This window comes from Xenopus laevis, chromosome 2L (assembly GCF_017654675.1).
Source record: "Xenopus laevis strain J_2021 chromosome 2L, Xenopus_laevis_v10.1, whole genome shotgun sequence".
Taxonomy (NCBI): domain Eukaryota; kingdom Metazoa; phylum Chordata; class Amphibia; order Anura; family Pipidae; genus Xenopus; species Xenopus laevis.
Genome location: NC_054373.1, coordinates 131,209,015 through 131,236,660, shown reverse-complemented (window position 1 = coordinate 131,236,660; position 27,646 = coordinate 131,209,015). Strand labels below are relative to the sequence as shown.

The 27,646-nt window shown below is 35.4% G+C and overlaps 1 long non-coding RNA gene across 1 annotated transcript; it reads left to right on the top strand.

The window, feature by feature from the left end:
• Positions 1 to 1,934: 1,934 nt before the first annotated feature.
• LOC121400035 lies at positions 1,935 to 27,459 on the top strand. The gene is made up of 3 exons (XR_005965498.1): positions 1,935 to 2,018; positions 26,300 to 26,445; positions 27,109 to 27,459. It is a non-coding gene; the product is annotated as an uncharacterized LOC121400035 (long non-coding RNA).
• Positions 27,460 to 27,646: the final 187 nt, after the last annotated feature.

Sequence of the window (27,646 nt, the reverse complement as noted above, 5' to 3'; positions counted from 1 at the left end):
CTTACATAAAAGAGAATACAGCATCAATGTTATCATACAAAGTTCTTGCTGAGCAAATTGTTTAGTCAAATTAGGTTGAAAAAAAGACCAAAGTTCATCAATTCAACCACTCCAAATGAACCCCAGTGTACATATATACACACATACTTATCCAGTTCTCTCTATACACTCTCATATATAAACTCTATACCAATACCTATACTAACTGTAGATCATAACATCACGATAGCCTTTCATATAATGCTTGTTCAAGAAATTATCCAAGCCACTCCTAAAGGCATTGATTGAATCTGCCATCACAACATCACCTGGTAGGGTATTGCACAATGTCGCTGCACTCACCATGAAGGACCACCTACTCTGCTTCTAAAATAGTGGCATAAGGTAATTTGACCTTATATGGGAAAAAAATATCCTATACTGTATGTCTAAAATGCTTTTTAATTTATAGAGAAATAATGGGCCCCTTCTCCTCCAGAGAAAACAATCCCAACCCGTCAGAGAAATCACAAATGCATGGATTGGATGGGCAGTGAGTCCTAAAGCAAGGAACTGTTTGGGAGCAAGCTGGACAAATTGGAGTGGGACAGAACCAAACCAAGGCAGGACTGCTGGCGTTGACCCAGAAAAATACAGAAACAGGATGGAGCTGATGTAGAGCCAGGAACAGACAGAAGTGGGACAGAATGGATATAAAAGCAGGAACAGGACCAAAATAAGGGCAGGTGAGAGCAATGAAGAGCTAAAACTAGGCAAATCACAATACTCAAACCAAAACTACTTTAATGCTCAGGCAAGGAAATGATATGGGAGGATGCTTTATATAGTGCAGAGTCAGCTCTGATTGGCTGACAATAAGGCTGCTGGGTAGAGATGGAAAGTCGGGTGAAAATACTAGGACAATTTGCCAGTTGCTCTTCTAGCCTAAGAGTTAGGAAGAGCAACCAGAAACCTGGAGGTTCCTGGCTTGAATCCCAGCAAAGCACAACACTACCTTGACAGTCTTCCCTTATAGTTTAAATCTTCCATCTCTTTTACTAGTATATTTGCACATCTGGAACCCACAACTTCACTGCACACTCAGGAACCTATTAAGAAGCAAAATATGTTTCTATCCCTCAAGTTAAGTTGCCACTGTTTGTTTTAGTAGCCTCTGAATGGCACTGCCTAGAATTATACAGCTTGTTATCCAAAACAATCCCAAGGTCCTTTTCAATTAAGAATACCCCAAACACACTACCATTTAGAATATAACTTTCATTTAAGTTGTTTCTAACAGTCAACATATCAACAATTAACCTCATTTGCTACTTTACTTCTAATTAAGTCAAATCTGCAATGTGGCAGCATTCTGCATGGGACATAATGTTTTACACAATTTAGTATCATCAGCAAAGACAGAACCAGAACAATGCCAACCTCAAGGTTATTATAAAAGTTGAAAAGCAAAGGGCCAAGCACTAACCCTAAACCCCTACTCCACTAACAACACTGGCCCAAATAGAAAATGCTCCATTTACCACTTACCTCTACCTTAAAAAATTGCCCATGTCTCTCAAATCAGAGTATATTACCCATAAATATAGCACTGTATTTATGAGCTGCATGGGGAGTCACATTGTAGTCCATTCTCCCATTCATGAACTTGCACATCATTCAGACCCTTAGGCTGCAACATAGCCCTGTACTAACTACCTACCATAAGGCAATGAGATAAGAATACTGCAAATTCAGCTTCATTGGAACAAAATGTTGCTGACCCCAAAATGACATCTAATTACTTCCTAGCCAAAACCAGCAATTAATTTCTGACAGTTAAACCACTCATAATAACTGTATATATGCTTGTATTTGTTTTTCACTAGATTGGTATCCAGCCAGACATGTCAACATTCTCAGTTGGAGAAGAGAGAAAACCTAACTCCCAAAGTTGACAAGAAAACTTGTTGGAATATCGCACATTTATTTTAAGTTAATTAAATGTATCATGGCAGAAGCAGTATTTCAAACTAGTAAAGGTAAGGTGGTAAAGAGATGGCATACATTTCAAGGCCATGGTTGTACTTATAGCAAGATGTAAAAAACAAACAAATGCCATACACTAGCATACAGACCTATCCACTTTCCCTTCTATGCACACATCTGCATTCTCCTCTTCTACTCTTCCATTATTTCGCTTCCCTTTACCCGTTTTATTCTCCGTCCTATGTTTGTTGAATTTCATTTAATCAAAATCAAATTGTGTACTCCCTTCTAGTTTGTACACTTTTTTGCCTTTTTACTCCTTTCACATTTATTTTATCTCTTCCTAGTTTTATACTTTTGGCCCCCATATCTTTCTTTACTCATCCACCCCCCACCTGTTTCCCTTTTTTATGTGCAGATTTGTGTTTAGATTTAGTTTTAATTTCTTTAGACAGCTGCAATCTTAAACCTTTCTTGCTCTTTATATTATATTGTGTTAGTTATACTTCTTATGTCCAAAGGCATCATTGGTGCCTGAACTCACCATCCCAAAAGATTTATTTTTTCAACTCTCTACTTTCAAGAACAGCACAGAGCCTTGTGAATGAATTTCAACTCTGTTTCTCTGAACTTAGTTGTATATTAAATATTTTATTCATGTATGTCCATTACAAAAGTCAGTGCTATTAATATGTATCGAATCACTAGGAAATATGCAGCATACACATTATTCCAAATAACCCACAGTCTTTGGCAAATAGATTAATGAGACCGTTTATATTTTTTTATTAGAAGTATTTTTAAACCTTTCTTCTACATTGATTTTTATGAATATTAGCACTGCTATCTAAGTTGCCTGGTTTTATATTAAGGCAAACTCTTCATAGAGTGTATCTAATCATTTTCTGACAACTTTCAAGACCAGAGCATAGACAGTGGTTAAGCAAACCAGTCTCTCTGTCTGGCTTGTTCTAAACCACAAATTAGGCTACGAGAGCAAAGCGATTCAATTTCTATTCCTTTCGTCATCACTGTTAATACTAAAGTAATTCCTAAAGAGCCCATTTACTGGATTCTTAAATTGTCAGAAAAAATTAATCTCAGCAAAAATTATGCTTCTTTTTTGACTATGTATGCTAATCTTGTACGTATGTCATAGGTGTAAGGGAAAGCCCTTGAGCTATAAGCACAGGGGCAGCATGACAAGGGATCTGAATGACCAGCAGCCAAATTACACTGGTTTATGTGCTGAACTTATCTCATGGTGGGATATGCAGCCCCTGCTGGTAGCAGAGTTTGGGGTCATCCTCTCTGTAGGTAGAGGCAGCCTAATACTCAGTGGTGGATACAATGATATAGCGCTGATCTCAAGTCTTCACTGAGGAACACCACAGCATAGTAGAGATGGAATTCTGGCTTTAGAATATTGCCTTGGGTTATAGGTTGGCACGGCTCTAATTATTTAATAAAATATGAATAAATGCTGTGGCAATTTTATCCCATTTCTGGATCCTGGTGTTTCATTAAAGTATATAACAATGGGGGTTCAGTGGGATGGTTGAGGGTAAAGGGTCAGTTGAGGAGTTGCCTTGTCATAGGTTCTACAGCTTTGTACATTTTTTTTCATATCTGAGTTTCTTGTATTCAAATGGTCATTCAGATGATAGTTCAGCATACCTTTCATTCCTAACCTGTTATGAATAGTGTCTTATTTACCTGTTATTAATGGCCTACAGAATGTATCCTGTTAAAAAAAACTCCACCAGGCATGACTAATTCCGATAATTAATTTGCAAGAACATTAACACCCTCAAATGAGGCTGCTAAACCGGTAAATTTAAAGTAAATTAAACTTAATTTGCAGGTTATTGCAATTAAGTGTGTCTTATCTTTCTGAGGGATTTCATCATCCTCAGTATTTAAGAGGCAATCATAATGCATGAAAGTAGGCGGGCTTTTTGGCTAATTAACACAAGAGCCTAATCTGCTTTTCAATTAGGGTTGATGTTTATTATGTGTCAGTGTCAGTGTTGCAATTCAGTACAGCATAACAGGAGCGTGTGGCATAATTATAGCTGAAAAGAAAATCTCATGCAGGGCCTGTTTAGGGGTTAATGAGACATTGGCAGTTTCCAGCTGGGGAGATCGAGCCAGTTTAGTTAGGCTTCAAGAAGAAACCACCCATAGGGGTTTCCTTTGAAGTGTCAAAAGGTCCCCTTGTTCAGGGTGGCTTATGTTTCATTTGTCTGAGTGGCATATAAAAAATTGATGAGCTGCCAGCAGCAGTCCTCATGACATTAATTCACCAATTGTGTTCCTAATAGTTTCATCCTTAAATACATTTGGCTGACAATAGTGTAAAAAAGTCAATGTTATCAAAACAATAAGAGTGACCTGAGTAATTGAAACTATGTATATGAAATGGGAAATGGTCAAGCAGCCTCTTAAGAATGTTGACCTAGTCTTTATTAAACATAACACAGTAAATCAGCAGTAATATTTGTTGGGCATTTTTTCCCCTATGGTTGGATTTCACTAATTAGGCATAATAAATGTATACACGCAGACAGTAAAGGTCACAGAATCCTTTGCATTGTGAATTTAACATTCAAGCCCTCGCACCTGCTCTCTACAAATAGAATCCAAACTAAGGTTGAAATAAGGCTTTGAGTTGACTTAAGCAGCAAATATTTATTTTTCTAGTAATATGAATGTGCCACTAATAAATGCCAATATGTATACGTATTTATTTGTACAATGTCATAAATATACTCCTTATACAAAACCAAAATAGTGCAAGTAGAACATGAAGACAGTAATGCAATATGCTATTTTTAGGAATCACATATCATATAAGTGCAGCTCCGGATTTCAATGAGGGGCGCCCCTAGGCCACACTGTCCGACCAGGCGGCCGCGCGGTCCTAGCGCCCACCTCCCCTTCCCAGCGCACCGGGGAAAAAACGCCGGCGCAGCTGCTGTAATTGAATGGGGACGCACACGTCCCCATAATGCGGCTGGGCGGCATGCCGCCCCTATTTTTTTGCCGCCCTAGGAAATCCGGGCCTGCCTAAGTGACCCAATTCATGAAAAAGTGGGGCAAATTGTACCATAACCACCAAGGGGAACTATTGTGAAAATGAAAATGTAATATAAGCTTCAGCATACTAAAAATAAGAAACTTTCTAAATACAATCAATTAAAACTTTCTTTATTGTTTCTGAAATAACCAAGTTCATCTTCACTAAGGTGAATGTATGGAGGGGTGTGTGTATGGCTTCTGGGTTTTCATATGGAGGGGTTGAACTTGATGGACTGTCTTTTTTCAAACCGATTTAACTACGTAACTATTCCTCTCTCAGCATCTGTTTCTTTTCATTCTCTCTTCATGCAGGAGTTGGGTGTAATAATCATTGACAGTTAGATTCAATATATGTTATAGTGGGGCTTCTTTTGCCTAGAAGATGTATTAGAGCTCACTCTATTGAAATCACCAGACGACTCTCTCTATTCATTTCCATGGGATTTTTATCAAAGGGTGAAAGTGAAAGTTCACCATTTGATAAATACACCTTTAAAAATCCCATCACTCTTAATAAATATACCCCATGTTTCTCTACTTGCAGAATTTGTGCAAAAGGAAGTTATTTTGTTAGATTTTGTTTGTACTGGAATCAGTTATTTGAATGAGCTCTAATACATCTGCTAGGAAAGGAAGCCCCTATAAGATGTATTGGATCTCAATATCTGAATATCTGACACCCAACTGCTGCATGAAGACAGAATGAAGAGAAACAGATGCTGGGAGAGGAATAGTGCAGATTAACTTGATTATTTCAGAAGCAATGCAGAATATTTCATTTACTGTAATTACAACGTTTCTTATTTCAGTATGCGGACGCTCATATTAAATATAAATTTTTGCAATAGTTCCCCTTTAATGCAGTGCATATTGTAATGAACTAAACATTACAATAATGCAGTAATACCACACTTGTTTCCAAGTGTGAACATTTTGAACATTATTAAATTACTTTGGGAGCTAAAAAAAAATAGTTACAATAAAGGGTTCCTCTGATTTGCAATTGTTACTATAGCCTATAAATATTTTGTGTTGCAAAGTAATGATAAAGTGAATATGATGATCTGATTACTTTTCTTGGAACACCGACATATTTCCCAAGGCCTGCTATGCAGAAATGTACCAATTTATTACAGTTCTAATTTAAATATTCAGGGCTCTCCAGATGAAGCGGTAGAACTGGAAATTGTTGGTGCTTTGGAAATTTGGTTAGACCTAGGCTTTCCAGTATACAGTGTATGGCAGAGGAAACAAACACATTGCTCCTTCACAATATCAAATTTGAAGTTCAGCTTGTAGCAAAGCTACCTTACTTTGGACATATGAGAACACCTTGATCTTTAGAAGCAATTATACATGAAAGAGTTGAAAGGAAAAGAACAACCAGAACCAAGGTGGATGGAGTCAGTCACAATGCACTGTGAAGCCTGAAGACCCAAACATATGGTGACCACAATCAAAACTGCCTTGACAGCACTAAAATATATTGGACTATCCTCAACTATTCCTAACTAAGACTCTCCAAGACTATTTTCTGGAAAGGTGGACCACACATGTGATGTGATAACACTAGACTTCCTAGTTTGCATTATGAATGTGGACAGTGTATTCATCAGCAGAAGAAAATGTAATGCTCAGCAGACTCCTGGGGCTAGAGATGCCTTATTGCTTCAGAATGTTAATAAAATTACATTATCTTTTTCTCTGCTTCCAAGGAAGAATGTATCATTGCTTTACAAATTCATAGCCTTGAATTGTTTATGTTTAATACTGCATTAAAAAACAATAAAAAAATACTAACTATACTGGAGATATTTCTGTATATTTTGTAGAAATATATCTAATTTTTATTGCCTAATAATCAATTGTTAAACAATGTTATTTAGTGTTGTATTATTTAGAAGGAAAGAAACAATAATATTTTAGAAGCCAGAGGCCAAGGCTACTGAGTAAAGGGAGGAGAAAAAGCTCTTAGTTTTCTTTACAAAGACTTTCTCCTTTGTAGATTTGCGCTACATTATCTATTTTATCATTTTTCGCTCCTTGGAAAACCTTTTGTGGCTGCTGGCATTTAAAATTGTTGTAAAGAGCACAGGCTTTAAAAGCTAAACTTATTCAAAATGATTTACAGACTCCCTCCTACTTAACCTGACTTTACAGGAAGCTCAATGACTTCAATAAATCTTGCAAAAAAGCCTTTGGAAGCATTAAAATTACTTGTATAACATCATCCGTTTACATTATTATCAGACAATTTATACAGAAAAATCCGTGTTGCAGTCACTTTACCAGCAGTATCGGAAGAGGAGTGGGTATATAATACGTGATCTAATTCTTGCTTTCACTGCTTTCTTTATTCAGTGGAAAATAAATAAATGAAAACTCATTTGAGCATAACACACATATAAACAAGTGAACCAGAATAATGAAATAAAGATTAACATATACTATATATGAATGTTTTTTTTCCTGCAGATTCAGATTAAATTGAACGGAGTTAGAGAGACACCCAACCTCTTTGAGCCTCCATTTTTCCATCCATATAAATTGCTTCTGTGGCTCAAAAGTGATAGAGATTTCTCTACAGATTTATGTCGTAAAACATCATACTCTGCAGGAAAGCCACTGAAAGATGCCACAGAGGATCACCTGGGTACTCAGAGGATCACCTGGGTACTAGCAAGGCAGCAAGCACATTTACAGGTTTGGGGGGCAATAATGGTCCACATGCTGTGGTATGCTGAAAGGGTCAGATTTGCAGTATCTAGTAGAGATAAGGATAAAACAACTGAAGTTATAATGTTCTTGAAAATTATTCTCCACTCATCCGAGTGGCTTCTTCTTGGCATTTCAAACCCTTGAGGGTAATATAACATCCATTCAAAATGGCTTTATTGAACTTATTCAGGTAGGTGTTCACACCATTTGCACCTTCAACTTTTTTGTAACCGCTTGTAGTGTTTTGTGTTGCTTTTCAAATTGTTTGGGCCCAAAGCCCCTTTAAATATTCAAATTTTGCACCAAATAAACTTGATGATTGCACGCGCACGGCACAAACCAAAGAGGAAGCACCACACGTCGGGCTTCCCTGCCAGCCCACTAGACCACCAGGGTATTTTAGTAGAAAGCAGTCTTAAAAATAGTAGGTGAATATATAGTGGAATTGCTCCACGACTGAAGCTTTTTGTATTACTGTCTCTTCTTGCAGTTTACAACTTGCATAAACTGTTACTGTCATACTGGCATCCAGGGTCTCTATCACTTTTTCAGTCCTCCTAAGGTGTTTATATATGATTTAAAAGAAACCATAAGGGAACGTGGCACGAATTGAGAAATGTTGATTGTTTCAGTACTTACTCCCCTTTGCTGTGAAACTCAACTCAACTAAATAATCTCCGGTGCAACCAAATATCTTCACACATAATTAGTTAAATGGAGCTATGTGCAAATAAACTGTTCATTGATCTCAAAATAAATACTGTTCACCTGTTTCTCAAAGGCTGTGGGGTTAATTATCTAATAAACAGCATGATTAAGACCAAGAAGCTATCAAAACCAGCTTTTAATAACATTTTGAAGAACCACCAATCAGGGTTGGGTTATAAAAAGGTAACTTTAAATATCTTTCAGTGAATTCTTAAATCCTGTATTAACTAATGGGAAATAGTTAGAGAGGCAACAGAAGTCTTGAATGCTAGATCTGCTGGATAGATCTACAGCTGATATGAACTAGAACTGAGCCCTTCACAAAGTAGTCATTATTGTGTTTCAAGACAAACTCCATTGCTGAAAACCCTACTTGTGTCAGAAAGTCACCACTGCCCATGATCCTGAGAACATCATGACATCATGAAGAGTTGTTTTTTTATCATTAGGGACTGAAAAACTAGTCAGGAATGAGGACAAGGTGGATGAAGTTGTGTACAAATCAACTGTAGAGGAAAACCTGTTTCTGTCTGCAAAGAGACCTGACACTGGGTGGAAGTTAATTTTAATCAGGACAATGATCTTAAATACACTGCCAAATCTTTACTGTAGTGGTTTAAAACCAAGAACCTGCATGTCTTAGAATGTATAAGGGGGTTATTTACTAAAACTTAAATTAATAAAAAAAAAATTATTATAACAAAGTCAACCAAACTCCCTTCAACAAATTGAACTTATTTATCAATAATTTTTCATGAAAAAGTAAATTGGTATTGTACTATTGACGCACTAAAAACTTGACTTTTTCAGATTATTTGACGAAAATCCAGCGCAGATCAAGATGTCAAGACTTTGACTTCTATATGACTCAACAGGTTTTAGATTTTTAGTAGCTTTGGGGTATAATAAATCTCTAATAATTCCAGTTCTTTTTTTCTTCGAAAAATGTGAGTTTAACCCTTTAAAACCTTGACCACATAAATTTGAGATTTAATAAATGGACCCCTAAATCAAAGCCCAGACTTTTTCTAAATATCTGTGACTACTGTTCACCAACAGTCCTCACTCAACCTGATATAGATTTACCAAGCAATTTTGTTAAGAATAAGCAAATCCAGATATGCAAAGCCTAAATGACTTGTAGCTGTTATTGCAGCCAAAGGTGGATTTAACAAGTTATACTTAGTGGTTAAATACTTATGTAACTAACAAATGTCTGCTATTTTGTTTGATTACTTTTTGTGTCACAATAAATAAATGTTTTCCCATTCATAGTCTTAAATACTGTTTGTTGTGTAAATTAGATTATATAACTACCAGTTTAATGCATTTTAATTCCAGGTTGTCACATAACAAAATGTTGAAAAGCCCAAGGGAAGAAATATTTATGCAAGTCACTGTATTTGCTAGTGAGGCAATCAATTTTTCATCTATTTTTTGCCTTTTGATTGCTGCTTTATAACAATTTTATAGGTCTTAGCCTCAGTCTCCTGTGCCTTTCTTCCTTCCTATTCCTTCCTTACACCTAAGCCACATAGGTTTGCATAAGTCTTTAATGCTTTTCCATTTCAAATAACAATAACTTCAAATAAGACAATAACTTGAGAACTTAAATGGTTTATTATTATTTTACAGGTCAACCGTTTTTGTTGTGTGCTTTTTACAATGAAAATGTCAGCCCAGTCTACAATTTGCATTATATGTTTGATTTTTTATAAAAGGTTAGTGACATGAAGCTGTCTCATATACCCACAATTATTATTTCCCCTATTTTCTCAATGATAATGGACAAGATGACCTGAACAGTACAGGAAACCACCCATTAAATCACTAGTAGTGATGGGCAAATATATTCGCCAGGCATGAATAAATACATTCGCGAAACTGCCACGAAAATTCGCAGGCATCAAAAACAAATGGACGCCGACGCATTTTACCCAGCGAATGTGCGCCGGCATCCAAAAATACAGATGCCAGTGCTGTTTCGAATTTTTCGAACGGCCCAAATTTGCCCATCACTAATCACTAGCCTTACAATGTACTATGAGGCCTATGTTTAACTTGCTACTAAATTTGCCAACCAATATATATGTGTGAGCATGAAAACTTGCCTACTAGAAACATGTAATCCCATCCTCCCCCTTACTATGATGACCAACAATCCTACCCCCAATTTCATTATATATATATATATATATATATATATATATATATATATATATATATATATATATATATATATATATATACAGTATATATATATATATATATATATAATCTGCGTTAAACTTGCTTTTCTAAGTTTTAATATATTTTTGACCAGTGTATGTAACCTATATGGTCATGTTTAATTTATGTGTTCTCTATTGTTAAAGATCAGATTAGAATTTCTACTTTTCAGATATAGGCCTTCTGGCCATTCCTGATGAGTGAAAACCTACAAAACTATCATTAACTTAAAGAATCAAATGGTGCAGATTCATGTAGAGCAACATTGGATGTGCTAGACTGATGTAAGATGTTCTACAAAATACAGTACACATGCAGGGTTGTTAAAAACAGTAGGGCGTCTACTGTGTGAAGCTTTACATTGCATTCTCTATTCCTATACTGGAGATTCAGACAAGTTGCACAGTTCCTGCTTAGTACAAAAACTAAAAATGCTCTCTTACTTATGGACCTTTGTGATGCATTGATGGGTCTGGGGTTTAACTCTTTTTCTAATACTGGGATATTTGGCACCTGGGCAGAAACTCATGGGTGAAGAAACCATTGATGTCTTAATTTTGATATACTATACTGTAGTGTCATTGTGACCTTCTTGAATAGAAACATGGGCTGCATCTGCTACTTAGACTGTAAGTTCAACAGGGCAGGGACCTCCTCCCTACTGTGTCTCTTACCACATAGTACTTAAGCTCAATGTCCTTATATAAGCTTTTTGTACTGTGCATATTTATTGTACCTATTATGTGACTTGTCCTCCCGGTGTGTACTTTTTATATAATGTTCTTATATATATTGAACTTGTATGAATTGAACAAATAAAGTTATACATACTAGGGGGTGTGTCTGTGATCCTCTAAAAAATATAGCCCAGTCCTACTTAAATATTTTGAGAGATATCTTCAACAGTATGTTTCTTCCTCAGTGGAAGCATAAACTCACATTTTTATGACTATTCTATGTTTATTAGTTTCAGAAATATGAATCCATGTAACACTGGCTGTGGAAACAAACATAAGTGCCTGTCAAAAAATAATTCCAAATGTCAAAAAATGGCTTCCTAAAGGAATCTTTCAGAGCTTCTCCATAGATGAGCACTTGCTTATAAATGCATAAAGAAAGAAGGCAGATGAAAGCCTCTTACTCTTTAATTCGTGCTGTGACAGAAATCATATGCAAATAGAGCTCATTTCAAGACTGTTTGTTAAGTGTCACACTGCCGTACATTAAAAATAGTACATGTAGTTAACTAATCAACATATAAAATATTACGCATTTTATTCTCTAAGAAGCACATCAAATATTCAGATACTCCTTCAAAGCGGAGATGTTTCCTTTGACCACCTAAATCAATTGAGGTACTTGACTCATATCTCAAATCCTTTTTTCTAAACATGGCCTTTTTTTTGTTTACCAGTCTCCCTAGGGCATCTAAACAAATTGCACCAATCTGTTACTATTTACTACACCTGCACATTTTTTTTTACAAGGTAAAATTATGAGTAGTAAAATGTAGAAATTGCATATACTGGCATTTTCTCAGTGCCTACCAAAACTGTGCAGTAGTAACGGGTGGTGTGCCCCATTTCTGATTACATTATTCCTCCATATACTAAAAATGTATTACATATTTTATGAAATATTACAAAAAAGGTTGCTAAATTTTAATTTCTTCTGTATTAACATCAACTGTATACAATATTACAGAATTTCTTCTCTATTAACATTTCTTCTCTATTAAGGGAAGACCCCTTACTGTGTTAGGTAGGGCAGACTGAGTGGAAAGGGAAAGAATGTTAACAGGTAGTGGCAACAGTGAATAGGAAATGGAAGTCAGATGCAAGAGATGCGGGAGAGTTATAGGATGCGGGAGAGGAAACAGCAGCCTTTTTCAGGGGTCAGCATGGGGAGAATCAGCATCCTTTTAATCTGCCTTGGTGATGAATAGGTCCAGTCCAGTTTCAGCTTCAAATCTTACATAAAGATCCTAAAGAATGAACCCTACAGTTATGAAAACTATTTCATAATTCAAATCATAAACCCTTCCATGAATTTTTCCAATGTATATTTTTAATCTCAGTTACGTTATTTATAAATACAGCTGAACATTTGTGACTCTTTAGGAATTAATACCTGTGTACATATCTTTCATATTCTAATATTGATATAGCGTGTTTATATTCTTATACATATCACAAAGTCACAGATAAAGCAATAGAGAACATTTATCTCTATATTTTCATGTAACTTATTATGCTTTCATTTTGAAGAACGAATGGAGAGGTCTGATGACAAAAAGTAATTATTGAAGGACCTGGATTATAATACAAGTGATTGCAGATAATTGAATGCTATAAATACTTGTGAAAACAAATTATGGGAAATGTGCTGTTTATGAAATGAAGTAGATTATTTAAAAAATAGAACATTTTTAAGTACCGAACCATATTTGTTGAGTTCTACTGCATACTTAGATGGTCTAATACAATTTTGCTTGGCAAGTATTAAATATGAATGCAATTTAAAAATAACACTTATTTACAGAATACAGGAAGCTGTATCTAAAGGCCCACAAATTATTTGAGAAAGAGTGACTGCTAAGGTTTGTCAGATTGGTTTTGATAATTATTATTTGAGATCTGTTTGATCTCAATGATGAATACCTTATTAGTTTTTCATGAAATCATTCAACCACACCATTCGGTATTGCTCATGTGAAACGATGCTGATTTAGCTGTCCAAATGCAAGCAGTCTACCTCTTAACAGGTCTGCTAGACTGGTCTTTAGGGAAAAAAGAGGTGGAAGGAGGGCAAGTTTATGGGTAATGACATTGGATTACTAGATATTTAAGGGTTTGATATTTCTCTTCTCAATTATGTCCAATCCTTACCTTATTCGTCTGGCTGCTACATCTCCACAGAATCAATCTTAACGGTTAGATATGTTTCTGTTTTTTCAAAAAGAACCCTTCCTGACACCATTGTCATGTTTGAAGCCTCTGGGGGATTTACTCTGATAAATAATATTCCATATGTGGAATGCTTATGTGATTTTCACGGAGTGATAACCTCGTTTCTGCCTAACTTTGATGCATTGAGATTGCTCCTGTTCTATACTAAAGTGCTCTTAAACCAGCTCCAGCAAATTAACTTAAGAGTAAGAAATGTAAAATGCAATGTCACTCGGAATCTCTCAAAAAGGATTTTATATGTGGATTGCATTATGCTCTACCTTTTTTATATGGACGTTTCACATAAAATGGCGTGTGTTACAGCAGTTACACCAGTTACACAAAACGTCAGAAAACATCTCCCTAAAGCCAGAATTAAAATGAAAAAAGACAGTATTCTAAAACTGGAAAGCCTACTTTACCAGTGATCAGGTGTCTCAGGTTACATTTAATGACAAGTGAAAATTATTCACGTAAAATAAAAATGTAAATGTTTCATCTTTTCAGTAGGTAGCTATGCTTGACATGCCATTGTAAATTTAAAAAATATGTGTAAAAGCCAATTGTATGTTTATTGAAGTACCTAACAAAATGGGACAAACATTATTCTATAAAATGGCACTATGTAGCCATCTAATTTGCAAGTGAAACCAACTTTAGTAATGTTTTTGGCTGAACAAGAAAAGAAAGAAACGTGCATTTTGGAAGATGTCAAATTTCTTTCTCAAAAGGATATGGTACATTTTACTTTGTAAACAATTAACATTCATATTTCATTAGACAAATAAATAAAAATACAGTTTAAAAAAATATGTCTGATTGGTTTGGGATATTCAAATTACAACAATTATTTTTAGGATTATGGCCATGGTTTCAAGGTGCTTCTGCATTCATATAAATCTTGCCTGTAGTCATCTTACCAAATGAATCAGGAAGATTTTATGGCAATTTCCATTTTTGTTCTCTAATAATTGATGGAAGGAATGTAAAGGGCTTTACTTAACCCACAAACACAAACAACACATTTGGCACCCTATTGTATAGGATTGAGTGATTTTTTTTTTTTGGTCTGGAGTTTTACAGGGAAATTAGCAGCTGTGCTTGCGACAAAATGTTTGCAATGCCATGCAGTCTGTTGTGACACCTTGTTTTCCATATCATCATCGTACATTGAATAAGCTTCTTTAAACAGGTGGGTCTTTAAGGAGCGCATGAAAGTTTGGAAAGAAGGAGAAAGTCTGACAGCTCGAGGCAGAGAGTTCCAGAAAAAAGAAGAAGCCAGAGAGAAGTCTTGTAGACAAGAATGGACAGAAGTAATGAGAGGAGAAGCGAGGCGAAGATCAGAAGCAGAGCGAAGGTTGCGTGAAGTAGAGTATTTGAGGATCACAGATGAAATATAGGAAGGGGCTTCATTATTTAGGGCCTTGAATGCGAGTGTTAGTAATCTGAACTAGGAGTTGCATGACACATTGGATAATCTTATCACAGTAACTACACAGAATAAACACCTCTGTGAATTTCTTCAGATGTCACCTCATTGAAGAGTTACAATGTGCCATTGTGATTGGATTAGTGGAGGAGTTTATATGCCGAGAACTTCCCACACCAGTCAGTTGAATTGAAGAAGCTGCTCGGATGAGTAGTGAAACGTCTTCATTGATTACTCAGCAAGTTCAGTTGTTTTTAGACTTACCTATACTAGATATACCATGACCTGGATGAATGAAAATCTTCATAGTCATATAGTAGAAGTAGAGTTAGAGAAGGCAACTTTAAAGGAACGGTCAGACAGATAAGATGTAAACCATGAAAGAGCAGTGTCACGAATTACAGCTGAGTGTAGAATGTCTAGGTGGATTGTGTGGTCAACTGTGTCAAAGGCTGCAGAGAGATCTAAAAGGATTATTATGGAATAGTGACCTTTAGACTTTGCCAGTAGAAGATCATTGGTTACTTTGGTGAGTGCAGTTTTAGTTGAGTATGTTGGGCAGAAGCCAGATTGCAGGGGGTCAAGAAGGGAGTTGTGAGTCAGATGCTGGATCAGGCATTTGTAAACAAGCCTTTCTAGTGATTTGGATGTGAATGGAAGAAGGGATACCGGACGATAGTTAGCGGGAGAGATGTGATCAAGGGAAGGTTTTTTGAGGATAGGAGTGATTAGTGCTTGTTTGTACAAGGATGGAAAAGTACCAGTTCCATATCAACAAATGGGATTGGAGCCTTTCTCAGCAATATGCTGATTGGTTGTTTTTATTGTTTTTTTAAACCTAGTGCAGACTTTGGACCAATCATTACATTAACCCACAGAATTTTTGCAGCCATGTCTGTGAATTTTGCCAGTGTTGGACAAATACCTTTAGCATACAGTATCATAAACCATAAACATGAAAGAAGAAAAGCTTTTAACAGGTATCACAGATAATGCAAGGCATTGTTGAATAGGAATTCTTGGCTCGAGAAGAGCTTGACTTCAGAGTGAGGATAATCAGCCAAGAGAATAGATTACATTAAATTACATTAAAGAATACATGTCACACCGACGAAAATGTTTAAAACAACTGAAATGGGAAGTTGCTTCAAATTCGATTTTCGATTTTTTATGATTCAAAATATAATTTGTTTCATAATTATTTTACTCTATAGGTAGAGTTTACCTTTAAACAATACTTTTTAAAAAAGTACTGCTGAAAGGTAAACTCTGCCCATAGAGTATATAATAATGAATATATATCACATGTTGTTCAGTTTTTAGTGTGATGACATTATAATACACATTTCTATTACCATGCCAATGCAATTTTGTTTGCTTTTTCCAGTAAACCTTAACAGAAACAAAATGAAAGAAAAATAATCTTTTGCATTATCATAATGATACTTGTATTGCAGTAAATTGACTGGATGGATAATTATCAGGGCTTTTTCTGTTCTAAAAGTACTTACTGTAACATGGACAACAATAAAATGAAATCCATAGTGAAGCTCAATCATCTATTGTTTTAGCTAATGGAAGTCTTTTACTAGACTAAGAAGCCAGCTAATAATGACAGTGACTTCTCATATTTAGAGTAATAAATTTAAATAAATGGGAGGTTTTTATTAGCATGGAGTAGCAGTATGTTAGGCTTAGCATCAGCCCCTGCTTAGCAATGTTGCAGGAGAGACTGTTCTTTCACAAGATAATAAAAATATGAAACAGGGAGATTGCTCTATTGCTTTTGGGGATATTTAGAGACCTGCAATTTGAGATATCAAAGCTAATTTGTATCAACATTATTTCAAACAATATTCTCCATGTAACTGTAATGCAAGAGATTCTGATTAAATATTTTATTATTTAAGTTATCGAAGTTATCGAAACCACACAGAGTAAATCATATTGATGAATTCACAGTGTGTCACAGGGGTGTCAATATGGTAGTTCTAATGGAACTTTCTGTTGACAATATTGGACTGCTGTGATTTACTGGTAAGCAGATGTTGAGTTGGTGATCAGTATATTACATTAGCCTTATATTGTCAACAGACAGTTCCATTCAATCATCTGTTTGAGTATTTGCAATGAATTTTGACTTTCCATTGCAGTGAAACACACATGCTGGTAGAACCTGATATACTTACTTTGCTAAGAATAGATCCCAGTAAAGTCTGTGCACCAAACTGTGTCCTCAGTTTATTCCCACTGGCAGGCCAACTTAGAATCAGAAAAAAAGATAAGAATACCCTATAAAGTATCAACTTTTTAAAAAATATATTTTTACTGAGATGCTTTCAGTGCCAATGATTACATCCCATTCCCTGTGTATATATATATCTCAGCAAATACATATAAAGGAACATGAGGAGACACAAGGAAAGGTGCAAGGAATAGAGCCACATTTATTGGGAAAAGGGCTGTGCATAAGGTTTCTAGATAATATACCCTTCATTGTATGTGTCATACTACAAATCATGTTGCTGTTCTTGGTGCTTTTACAATTATTTATCCCCAGCAACACTGTACATTAAAGTGTAACTGTGCAGCAAAATCATGTCCGCTTACCCTTTACTCAGAAGCTCTAGTGAGACAAGCAGGGTAGCTTTTAAGTGCCAGCTGTTTATAAAATAAGAACTGCTTAAATTAAAGGCTGAATCACAACCAGAAGCAGTATTAGGCTACTATTTGTACATGAAAAAAATAAAGAGATCACCAGTGCTCAGTTTAAAAGATCACCAGTGCTCACCATTGCTCAGTTGAACCCATGCAGTAACAGTGGTCAGCAGCTCAAAGCACATTTATGTTAGCACATGGTCTAACCTACATTATAGATTTGGCCAGCTCCTGTACAGTCATGTTTGTATAGATATATTCATATCTACATCACTTGTTTTCTTAAACCTTACTAATATAAACAGAGTGCACTCTAGTTAAAATCAATTAGACTAGTCCACATGCAATAGTGAGGGAAGAGGTGAAAATGCCAAAACTTTAGGCAAACTCAATATGCGTCAACAAGTATTGGGCCAAAATGTCACCATGCATTTGTTTCTACAAGGGAAAAAGATGCCAAAAAATGCCTATTGACTCTAATGCAGTCGACAAAAATGGAAGACATGTCTGAAAACTCAAATGACCTTAGTAATAGTGATGTGTGGGTTGGGTAAAACCTGACCTGAACCCGACCCGAACCTGCCCTTCCTCCACCTGCGCCTGCCCGATCCCAATTTCCGGCTTCCATTCTTAGACCTGCGCAGCCCCGCTGATGACGTCACAAAAGGGCCGGAGGAGCGTCTATAAAAAAGGAAGTCGGAAGCCGGCACTGTAAATGGGGATGTGAGGTCGTCCTGAACCCGCCCGACCCACGGGTCCCGCAGGTACCGGGCCGGACTGCACATCACTACTTAGCAGGTAAGAAGATGCATTTACAGTATCTGCCTGCACAGTGAGTGATAAGCAGTGCTTTGGCTGGAATGAGTGCTTCCTTTGTTTTTTATCACTAGAACAGTCAATATTGTTGTATAGGTATATATGATTTATTATTCTGAATGTTCAGGCCCTGTGGTTTTATGGACAAGGGATTTTTCTGTAATTTGGATCTCCTTAAGTCTGCTCAAAAATGTTTAAATATTAAATAAACCCAGTGGCATTGTTATGCCACCAATATGGATGCAGCTTAAGCAGGATCACATATAGGGTACTGTTTTATTATTACAGTGCATAAAGGAATTATTTTTAAAAAGTAGAGTTATTTGCTTAAAATTTACTATATGGGAGATAGAGTAGAGTACTTTTATTTTTGGCAGAAAATCATAGTTAATTTTAATATCTTAAAGTGTCTACATTTTTGAGGCAAGAATTTATGTCTGACCTTTATAGATATACATGTAATAACATTTGAGTTTTAGATACCGAATTTTTGTTAATGTATTTTATCCCCTTTAATTATGTGCTTTTACCCACTGGTGCCACATAAAACACTGATGTTTACAAATGTGGAATGCAAATAATTGTGGTGTTACTGTGAAATGCAGCAATTTAAATTTGCTGACAGAGTTGCTAAGGAACAAACCTTTTGATATGGGGAAACTCTTGTTTAATGCAGATACACGGTCTGACAGTCTAAGTTACTAAACAAGAGTGAGGATTTTTTAAAAGGAAATATCTGACATTTGTTATGTTTTTGGAGTCTTTTACATTTTGCTGAGTATTCCTTCATTGTCACTTTCACTTATAGCAAGATTTGGGCATATTTTCTTCATTTGTTGTAAGAATATTTTAAAAGTGTCATGCTTCGTAGCAATTTAGGTATGCATTCACAATTGTTATAGATCCTGTCTATATTGCATGTGAAAACCTTTAAAGGATAAACAAGTCTATTTTATACACCTTCACTCATAAAGGAATATAATCCTGTTTTATTAACCTAATTATTAACCTCATCATATAGTTTACTGTATATACTATTTATTAACAGTATATTTATTCTTTTGCATCAGTAGTTTAAAAGCAATTAAAGGCCATATAACTGCTTTAAACCAGCTAAGACTTGGAGACTGCTGCACCTTGGCCTTACATTTTATAGATAAATAAGCAGACAATAGAATAAACTCTTCCGTGCCTTAGTCACCAACAGATTCAACCAGGGGACACAAGGGCATATATTTGTTTATGTTTAAATGCAAAAAAGGGCTTGTGCCAAACAAACTTATTGCTTTTTGGTTTAATAACAAAGAATCTGCATTTTGTTATTACTTGAGCTAATCAGGACAAACAGGGTATATTGAAGCTACTCTATGTTTGGTTCTTGAGAGGTAGATAAGTAGATTGCTAGTGCACAGGTACTACCACAGCTAACATAACAGTCATAAAGAAGGGTAAAGAAAGGGTATTGCAGTAATTTTTCACATGTAAGGAAATAGCATTTACCACCAACGTTTTTATTTATTTTTTTTGACAAAGTACAAGAATCAGTAAATCGAATTATATAGTATGTCTTCTTTTGTAGCTGTTCATTTAGGTCTACTTTTGTAGTTCTCATTATATTGGTCATGGGGTTTTTAAAGAACTCATAAACATAGAAATATATTTGACATTAAAAGCCCTGACTGTCATTATAAGCACAAGGCCTAAAATAATTGTTAGATATTGATCTGCTCCATTATTGACAATTCTGAGATCCTACTCAACATCTGATCTGGAGACAAGAATTGCAAGACAATGTTGCCTTGGGTCAGTGATGAATCAGTTTGGGTACCTTCCAGTGAGCAATACATCATCAAACAATGGTAAAAAGGGGAGAAACTAAGAGTTTAAAAAAAAACCAATCAGGATTCATAAGGGTCAAGTCTTATGAGTACTGCTGCCAAGTGTAAAATAAAATAATAAAGTACATTGAATACCAGACAGGTAGGGATTATGGCAGTGGCAAATCAGATTAGAAAGTAACTTAATAAAGCAAAATCTATTAGACCAGTTTTGCTATTTCTTAGATAAACTGTAACACTCACGCTAGCAGAAAATATTGGGTAAAAGGTAGGTTCTAAATATGTTTTGGGTATTCCATTTTATTTATTTATTTAGTGATTCATAAGTTACTAGTTCACCTTCTTAACATTATTAATATTATTGTTATTTTTTAACATTGTTATTGACAAATGTTGGTGTTTTTTGGAACCTTCTTAATGTTGATGTTTTGGGGGGTTGCATGTTTTTCTAATAGCTATATGTTTAATGAATAGCAAAAAAATAATGAATAACCAAAAACAAAAAGTTCCAGTTGATCTTGCACGGTTTATCTTTCTAACAAGATATTGCTTATGGTCACAATATAGCAATGTTTTTAAATGTTTTTCACCATAAGTGGGAAGAGTCTATGGAATCCGTTGCCAGGAGGTCTGTAGACTTCATTCTTTCTTCTCTTTACTGTCAAAAATTTAATCGGACCTCATAATGATTGTTATAGTCACTCCCCCATAATTCTGGTTATAGCCAAGACTGTAAATAAGTATCCAACCTCAAATTTTACCCTAGGAGCCCTTAAGACCCTATGTGAGATTTAGGCCCTTTTGAGGGGTTAGCCTCACAGTTTCAGAACCATTGCCTTAATGCCTTTACAATGGGCTTAGATATAGTGCTTTGCATGCCATGCATAATTAGCACTTAAGAACGAAATAGCAATTCTATCTAATAATTTTGTATGTATGGCTTTTGCTCAAGATCTTTAAGTCAAACAGGATTTCTATTTTCAGTACTTCTTTTTAGTAATGCACAAAACAAACCAGCAGGTGTGAGGGTGTGTGCTTATACAGAAACTCTCCAGTTTGACATTTTTATTGCTCTTTAAAGAGTTGAAACAGGGAAATCTGTAGTACAAAATATTTGTTCTCAAATGTTACTACTAATAACATCTAGACTTAATGGAAATCTACTTTCTTGTTTTCTTAAGTCACTTGCCATCTCAATAAGTTGCAAATTGCAAAATGAAAAGGCAAATTATAAAACAGAAGGAAACTTCACAGAAAGTCACTAACTTACCATGGGGTAATGCAATAATGGCTTTAGTTCGCTCCAGCTCTTCACCCATAGCAATCAGTCATCAGGTGGCTATTAATGGTCTCTACTCTCTATACGTAAGGTTACTACCAGGAAACAACTGTGTACCTATTATTAGATTATCACCGAAAGGCTACTGTATTTTTAACTTATTTCGTATGACAAGTCTTGGCTCAGAGGCATAAAAAAAAGGTTTATGTATAGCTTTTGGGTCATATTCTACTTCTGAGTACAGTTGTTAGTTCTCATGTCTGGTACTTGGACTTCTTTAATTAAAAGGGATATTTGCACACTGAATACGTGAATAAGGATGAACTAGTAGAAAAACAAACCTAGGTAACGGTAGTGGCTAGGGTAAGGGTATGATAGTGGGTATGATATCCTCATAACATCCTCATCCCCAGTACAAACAGCAGGATAAACTGTATAAGTGATTAGTTCTATGTAAAGTAACAAAATTGCTACACATTTTCTCTAAACACGCAATTCATTTAATTTTTAATTTAAGACCAGACATATCATATTCTGTGATTTAATGCTTCTGTTCATACTGTATTTACAAAAAAAAAATATTTAATTACTTTATTAACATCTGCATTTAAATAACACCAGGGTTTAAAAAAACTTTCCAATATTTTTAAATCAATCTTTCTGATTCCACAAACTCTGTGTATTTTCCTGTGGATATTTTTTCACCAAAACAAATATGTGCTTTCTCTTCAGATAACCCAGGAGCATACTAATACCTATCGTCTAGATTCTGTTTCAATGCCCAAAGGATTACTGAATGGAAGTCCTCCATGTTCACAGGCTTGAAAAACATTGAAAATTCTTGACAATCCCCCATGGATGGTATAACATAGAAACCATTTATTAGGATTGAAGAAACCACACGACAGACTCCAGATAATTCTCTAGTCAATGTACAATTGCCGTAGGAGTGAGGTTTAGTCATTTGTTTCTGTTAAAATTGAAAAATGACAGTCCACTGTACTCTATCACAATTCCTTTCTTTTACTAAAAAACAAGTCAAGCTAATAGAACATGTTAGTTAGAAATAAGGTGCATAAAGACCTTGTTTACACAATTCTACATGTGAAATAACATATCAGATTACATTAATTATATGCAATTAATTGCAAAGCAACCATGTATTATAATGCACCTAATGGCTCACATGTGCAAAGTTCTTGGCTCTAAAGCATATACTGTATGTTAAGTCCTATATTTTCCCATGCCGAGTTATTATGACTAAACCTTGAATTTACTAAACCTTGAATTTTCTGATCAAGCTTTTTTTCCCAAAAACTAGAATCTTTCGCGGGAATTTTTTATTTTTTTCGAGATTTATTATACCACGATGCTGCAAAAAGTCATAATCCGAAAATCCGCCAAATCAGACCTGTCGATGTCCTGTATAAGTCAGTAGTACTTATTTGAAGTTATCATGGTCTATGCTGGGTTTAGCCTGAAAATCTGACTTTTTCAGGTTTTTCAGGCAATACTCGAAAAAAAATCGAGTGATTCGGTACAAAAAAAATTGTACGATTCCACTCAATTTTATAGAGTTTTTTTACGATCTGATTCAATCGAGGTTTTCTTATTAATAAATAAGCTAAAATCAGTCATGGGAGTTTGGACGATCTTTTTTAATAATATTATAAGATAAATTTGGATTTTAGTAAATAAACCCCCTAAACACTGCCATCTATACAAGAATATGAGATTATTTCATGAAATCCTAAATAAATAAAAGTTGCTGGGCTTCACTGGTTGTAAACAGATAGTATTTAAATACAAATAAATAAACGAAATATAGCAGCCCTTCTAGATTGTGTCCATTAATTTATATTCACATGATCTACTCTATTTACGAGTCTCCATATACAATTAAAACATGGGTCACTAATGCACACTTTGTACTCTAATTATATGATCGTCATTATCGAGGATTCTGCATCTTTGGAGCAGATAAATATGTGCAAGCCATGTCTTGTTATATCTGCCTAGTTTTATAGGCAGATACAACAATATATACTGAACATTTTTCAGTAAAAAGAAAAAGCTTTGGATGCAGGCAAATGTACAGCCTCTCTACCTTTCTTCTCAGAACAGCAGCAGCAAATCTCACAGCTGTCTCCCCAGATTGCAGAACCACTAGAGAAAAAGATTCTAAGTCTAAGCAAAATTCAGTACAAGCTATCTGTCCATAAACAAAACATTAAAGTGTACTAACTCATATTCTGCAGGGGTTAATAAAAAGGTATTCTCTCCTAGGTGATCAAGAAAAAAAAAATACATTTGGAGTTTATTTCTCCTCTTTTATTTTGATTATCAGGTTACATAAACTATGGTAGAAACTGCAATGGGCTTGACTGCTTTAGGCTCAGTAGCAAATGTTGCATCATTCATCCCAATGGATATAAAAAAGGACTTTGGAAGAGGCTATGAAACTTCTCAGTACTTAAAAGGTGTAAAGCTTTTGCCAGCTGAAAACTTTTTATGAAGCAGCTTCCTAGATTACAAATAAATAAAGAAATTGGCATGCTTGTTTACATTTTTATTCTGTGACCAAGAGTGAGCGAACCCTAAAAAAAGAACAATGGTATTAAGGTCATATGGATGTTTATATTTAAACGTTTTTTTTTTAAATTGCTTTTGCATTAAGGGATTCTTTTCTGGGGTTACTTAAACTCTAAAATAAGCAATCCTTTGGAGAGAATCTCTCTTAAGCACTCCGTACTGGAGAAAAATATCTACCATCCCAATACTATAAAGTTGGTGTCCAGTAACTACAATATTTTACTAAATAAATTTCTTGACCCACTCCCCAGAGACAAACTAAAATGGGAAATGTTGAACCCACCGCTAGATAAGTCAGAATAGGAAGATGTTCAAGACAATATGCAGCACAAAGGTTAATTTAAAGTTGTACACCAGACCTACATAATACTCCACAGAAACTATTTCAAATGGGGGAAAAACCCTACTCGCAATGTTTAAGATGTGGAACAGATAATGGAACATTTCTACATGTTATACAGGAATGCGCCCTGGTATACAGATATTGGCAAAAAGTACTCCAGTTCTTGGCAGATAAATTATAGCACTGCCTAATGTGATGTGCCCAAAGGTCTGCATTTTACATGTAACTGATGACCTTCTACTTAATACGCGGTCGCTTACTTTACTGTTTTTCCTCCTGTTCTATGCAACAAAAATTAGTGGCTATGACTTGGATGGGCCCCATGCTCCCCACTATAGCAAAATGGAAAGCCTTAGTTAATAAGCAAATGGAGCTCTATAAATTGACATATTACAAGGGGAGCTCCGGACAAGTTTGACCCTGGATTGACTCTAAAGCCACAAATGCTAAATGAATGCAACGTTGTGTATCTTATGATGTTAACTGCTGAATGTAACCTCCTTATCTTTCCTTTTTCTGTACTTCACTGTTATGTTAAAGTGCAAAATAAAAACCTTTAAAAAATAAAAGGTGGAGAAAACTGGGGTTTTGGGCAATATATAGAGGGGGAAAAATTTAACAAAGTAATGAAAAATATTGTCTGGTGCTGAGAAATTTGAAGACATATATATCAATTTGAAATAGTGAGCATATTATATGAAACAGAAAAAGTCTGTAAAGTGGCCATTGTTGAAAATGTCTAGAGTAGTAAAAAAGGAGAGGGATAAAAGATATTCTAATAGAAGCTGTTCGACTGTTCCTCCTAAGTGGGTCATGGCAAAGGACCAGGAGAGATATGGGGAGAATGCTTATTTTCTCCTTAAAACTAGACTAGACTGAAAAAACAATTAGGGAGAAATTTTGGGTGAACCCTGATTTGTAAGTAGCAAATGTTAAAAGGCAACAATAGCACTAAATCCTAAAAAAAGGTAATTCTAAATCAGTGGTAGGCCCCACTTGAATGTCGAACATATGGCTTGCACCCTCCTTTAGCTCAAACAATGAACATATTGAGTGTATGCAATGAGTTTATTGAGTATATTGGTGTATCAGTCATTAAGTCATAGTTTACATATTTGGTAGATTATCTCAGGGTCAGGGTTACAGGTGAGAAAGAATAAAATGTTGTGTATGCAGATTCCTCCATGCGCCCCCCTTACTTGATAAATGGATTCTGTTCTCAAGCTAGCCTTGGTTACTATTACCCTGAGCATGAGGCAGAGCCCCCTTTTGGCTCTAAGAGCAGTTCTTTGTTTTTCTGGGCTGTGAAGATATTTCTATACTCTCCCACCCGTAACTCCCATTCATTCTCATGTATGTATGTTCTAATTTAATATGTTCCCAAGTCTGTAAAAAACTCCTTTGTTTAGGGTTTTGACTCTTTCTGAGTTCTGAATCCACAAGCTTGTGTCAAATAAACTTTATATTTTACATCAAGTGATCTCTGATAACTGAATTTTCACAACACAGACATTCCAATGGATGGTACGTCAATGAAAAATGCCCTATGGCCAGTGTGAGGATTGATACAACCAGTGTGACTTTAACTAAACAAAACATCCCTAGACAGAATGCTGCATAAGCATAGAAATAACTGCTGGAGCTTTCACTGCTCCTCACAAAACATACTACATTGTCCTTTCTTTGTTTTTACAGGTTCTGAAATGTAGATGCTCAAGCAAAATACAGATTATGAGATGTTGGTGAAAATGCAAACAAAGTATGGTGTATTGCAATAGTATTACGTTTTAAAAGTCCAGTACACAGTATCTACTTTATTGGCCTAAAGGACAAATTAATAGGTAAATGTCAATGTATCATTATTAAAATATATGTTTATATATAATCACTATATAAAGTATCTCTCTCGCCTTACCTACACCTCTTAATTTGTGTTTCTTCACATTGACTACTAGAGCTCTGAATGTTTTTGATACTGTCACATGACACAACAAATAGTGCCTGAACAAACATTTATATTTCTGTAACCATGTTAACTTACCATATACAATTCAAAAAGAACTTCTCAAAACATGCCACGTACTGTATAAATACAGAACTAAATGCTAAAAACAAATATGGGTAGAAATTCTATATTTTATATACTGACTGAGCATTGATATACCTTGTATATATTATAAAAGAACATATTTTCCTTTGATGCAATTCTGGATTATTTATTGTCCCTAACTTACCTGGAACAAGCTACATGGGACTTTTTGATCCCCACAGTTGTTGTTATGTTATTCTGGGCACTTCTCCAGTTAAGTGACAATTGTTTGGAAACACAACTTCTTGAATATGTGATAAGAACAAAGAGCTCCTTCTAGTGGTTGCATCTTCTAGTATTATAAAAACAATGTTTGTACATGTCTGGGTGGAAAAAAGGTTTGTAACAATTTAACATGCTTTTAACTGTATTCTTGTTGTTATCAATAACACACTGCATGTTTCTATTGGTACAGGTAACAGCAGCCAATATGCTGAGGACCACAGTGGATAGCCTCCAATGGAAAAGACCACATAACCAAAGACTGGAATGGAAAGGACCAGGGGGCAGATTTACTAAAGGGCAAGTGGCTAACGCTAGTGACTTTTTGCCAGATATCATATCCGCAGGGGAATCGCCAATTCACTAACAGGCGCATACGATAATTCGCTAGCAAAAGAGACTGTTGCTAGTGTTGGTTTGCACTCTATCACTAGATGACTTTTTTCGCTCAAGCGAATGGTCGTTGTTCAGCAAATTCACTAAAGTGCGGATTTTACTGAACATTACCTTTTCCGCCAGAGTTGATTTCGCCACCTCAGACCAGGCGAACTACTAAAATGAAGCTAGATCTTCAATCTTATGTCACTTACATCATATACTGTCTGCTGAAAATGCATTAAAGTTAAAAAAAACAATGGCAACTTTTCCTTTTTTTAAGCGGGTTTGTCTGCAAAAGTCCTGAGTTAAACTTTTTTGGGTTAACGTGTTTCCCCAGACATTTGAGGGCCATG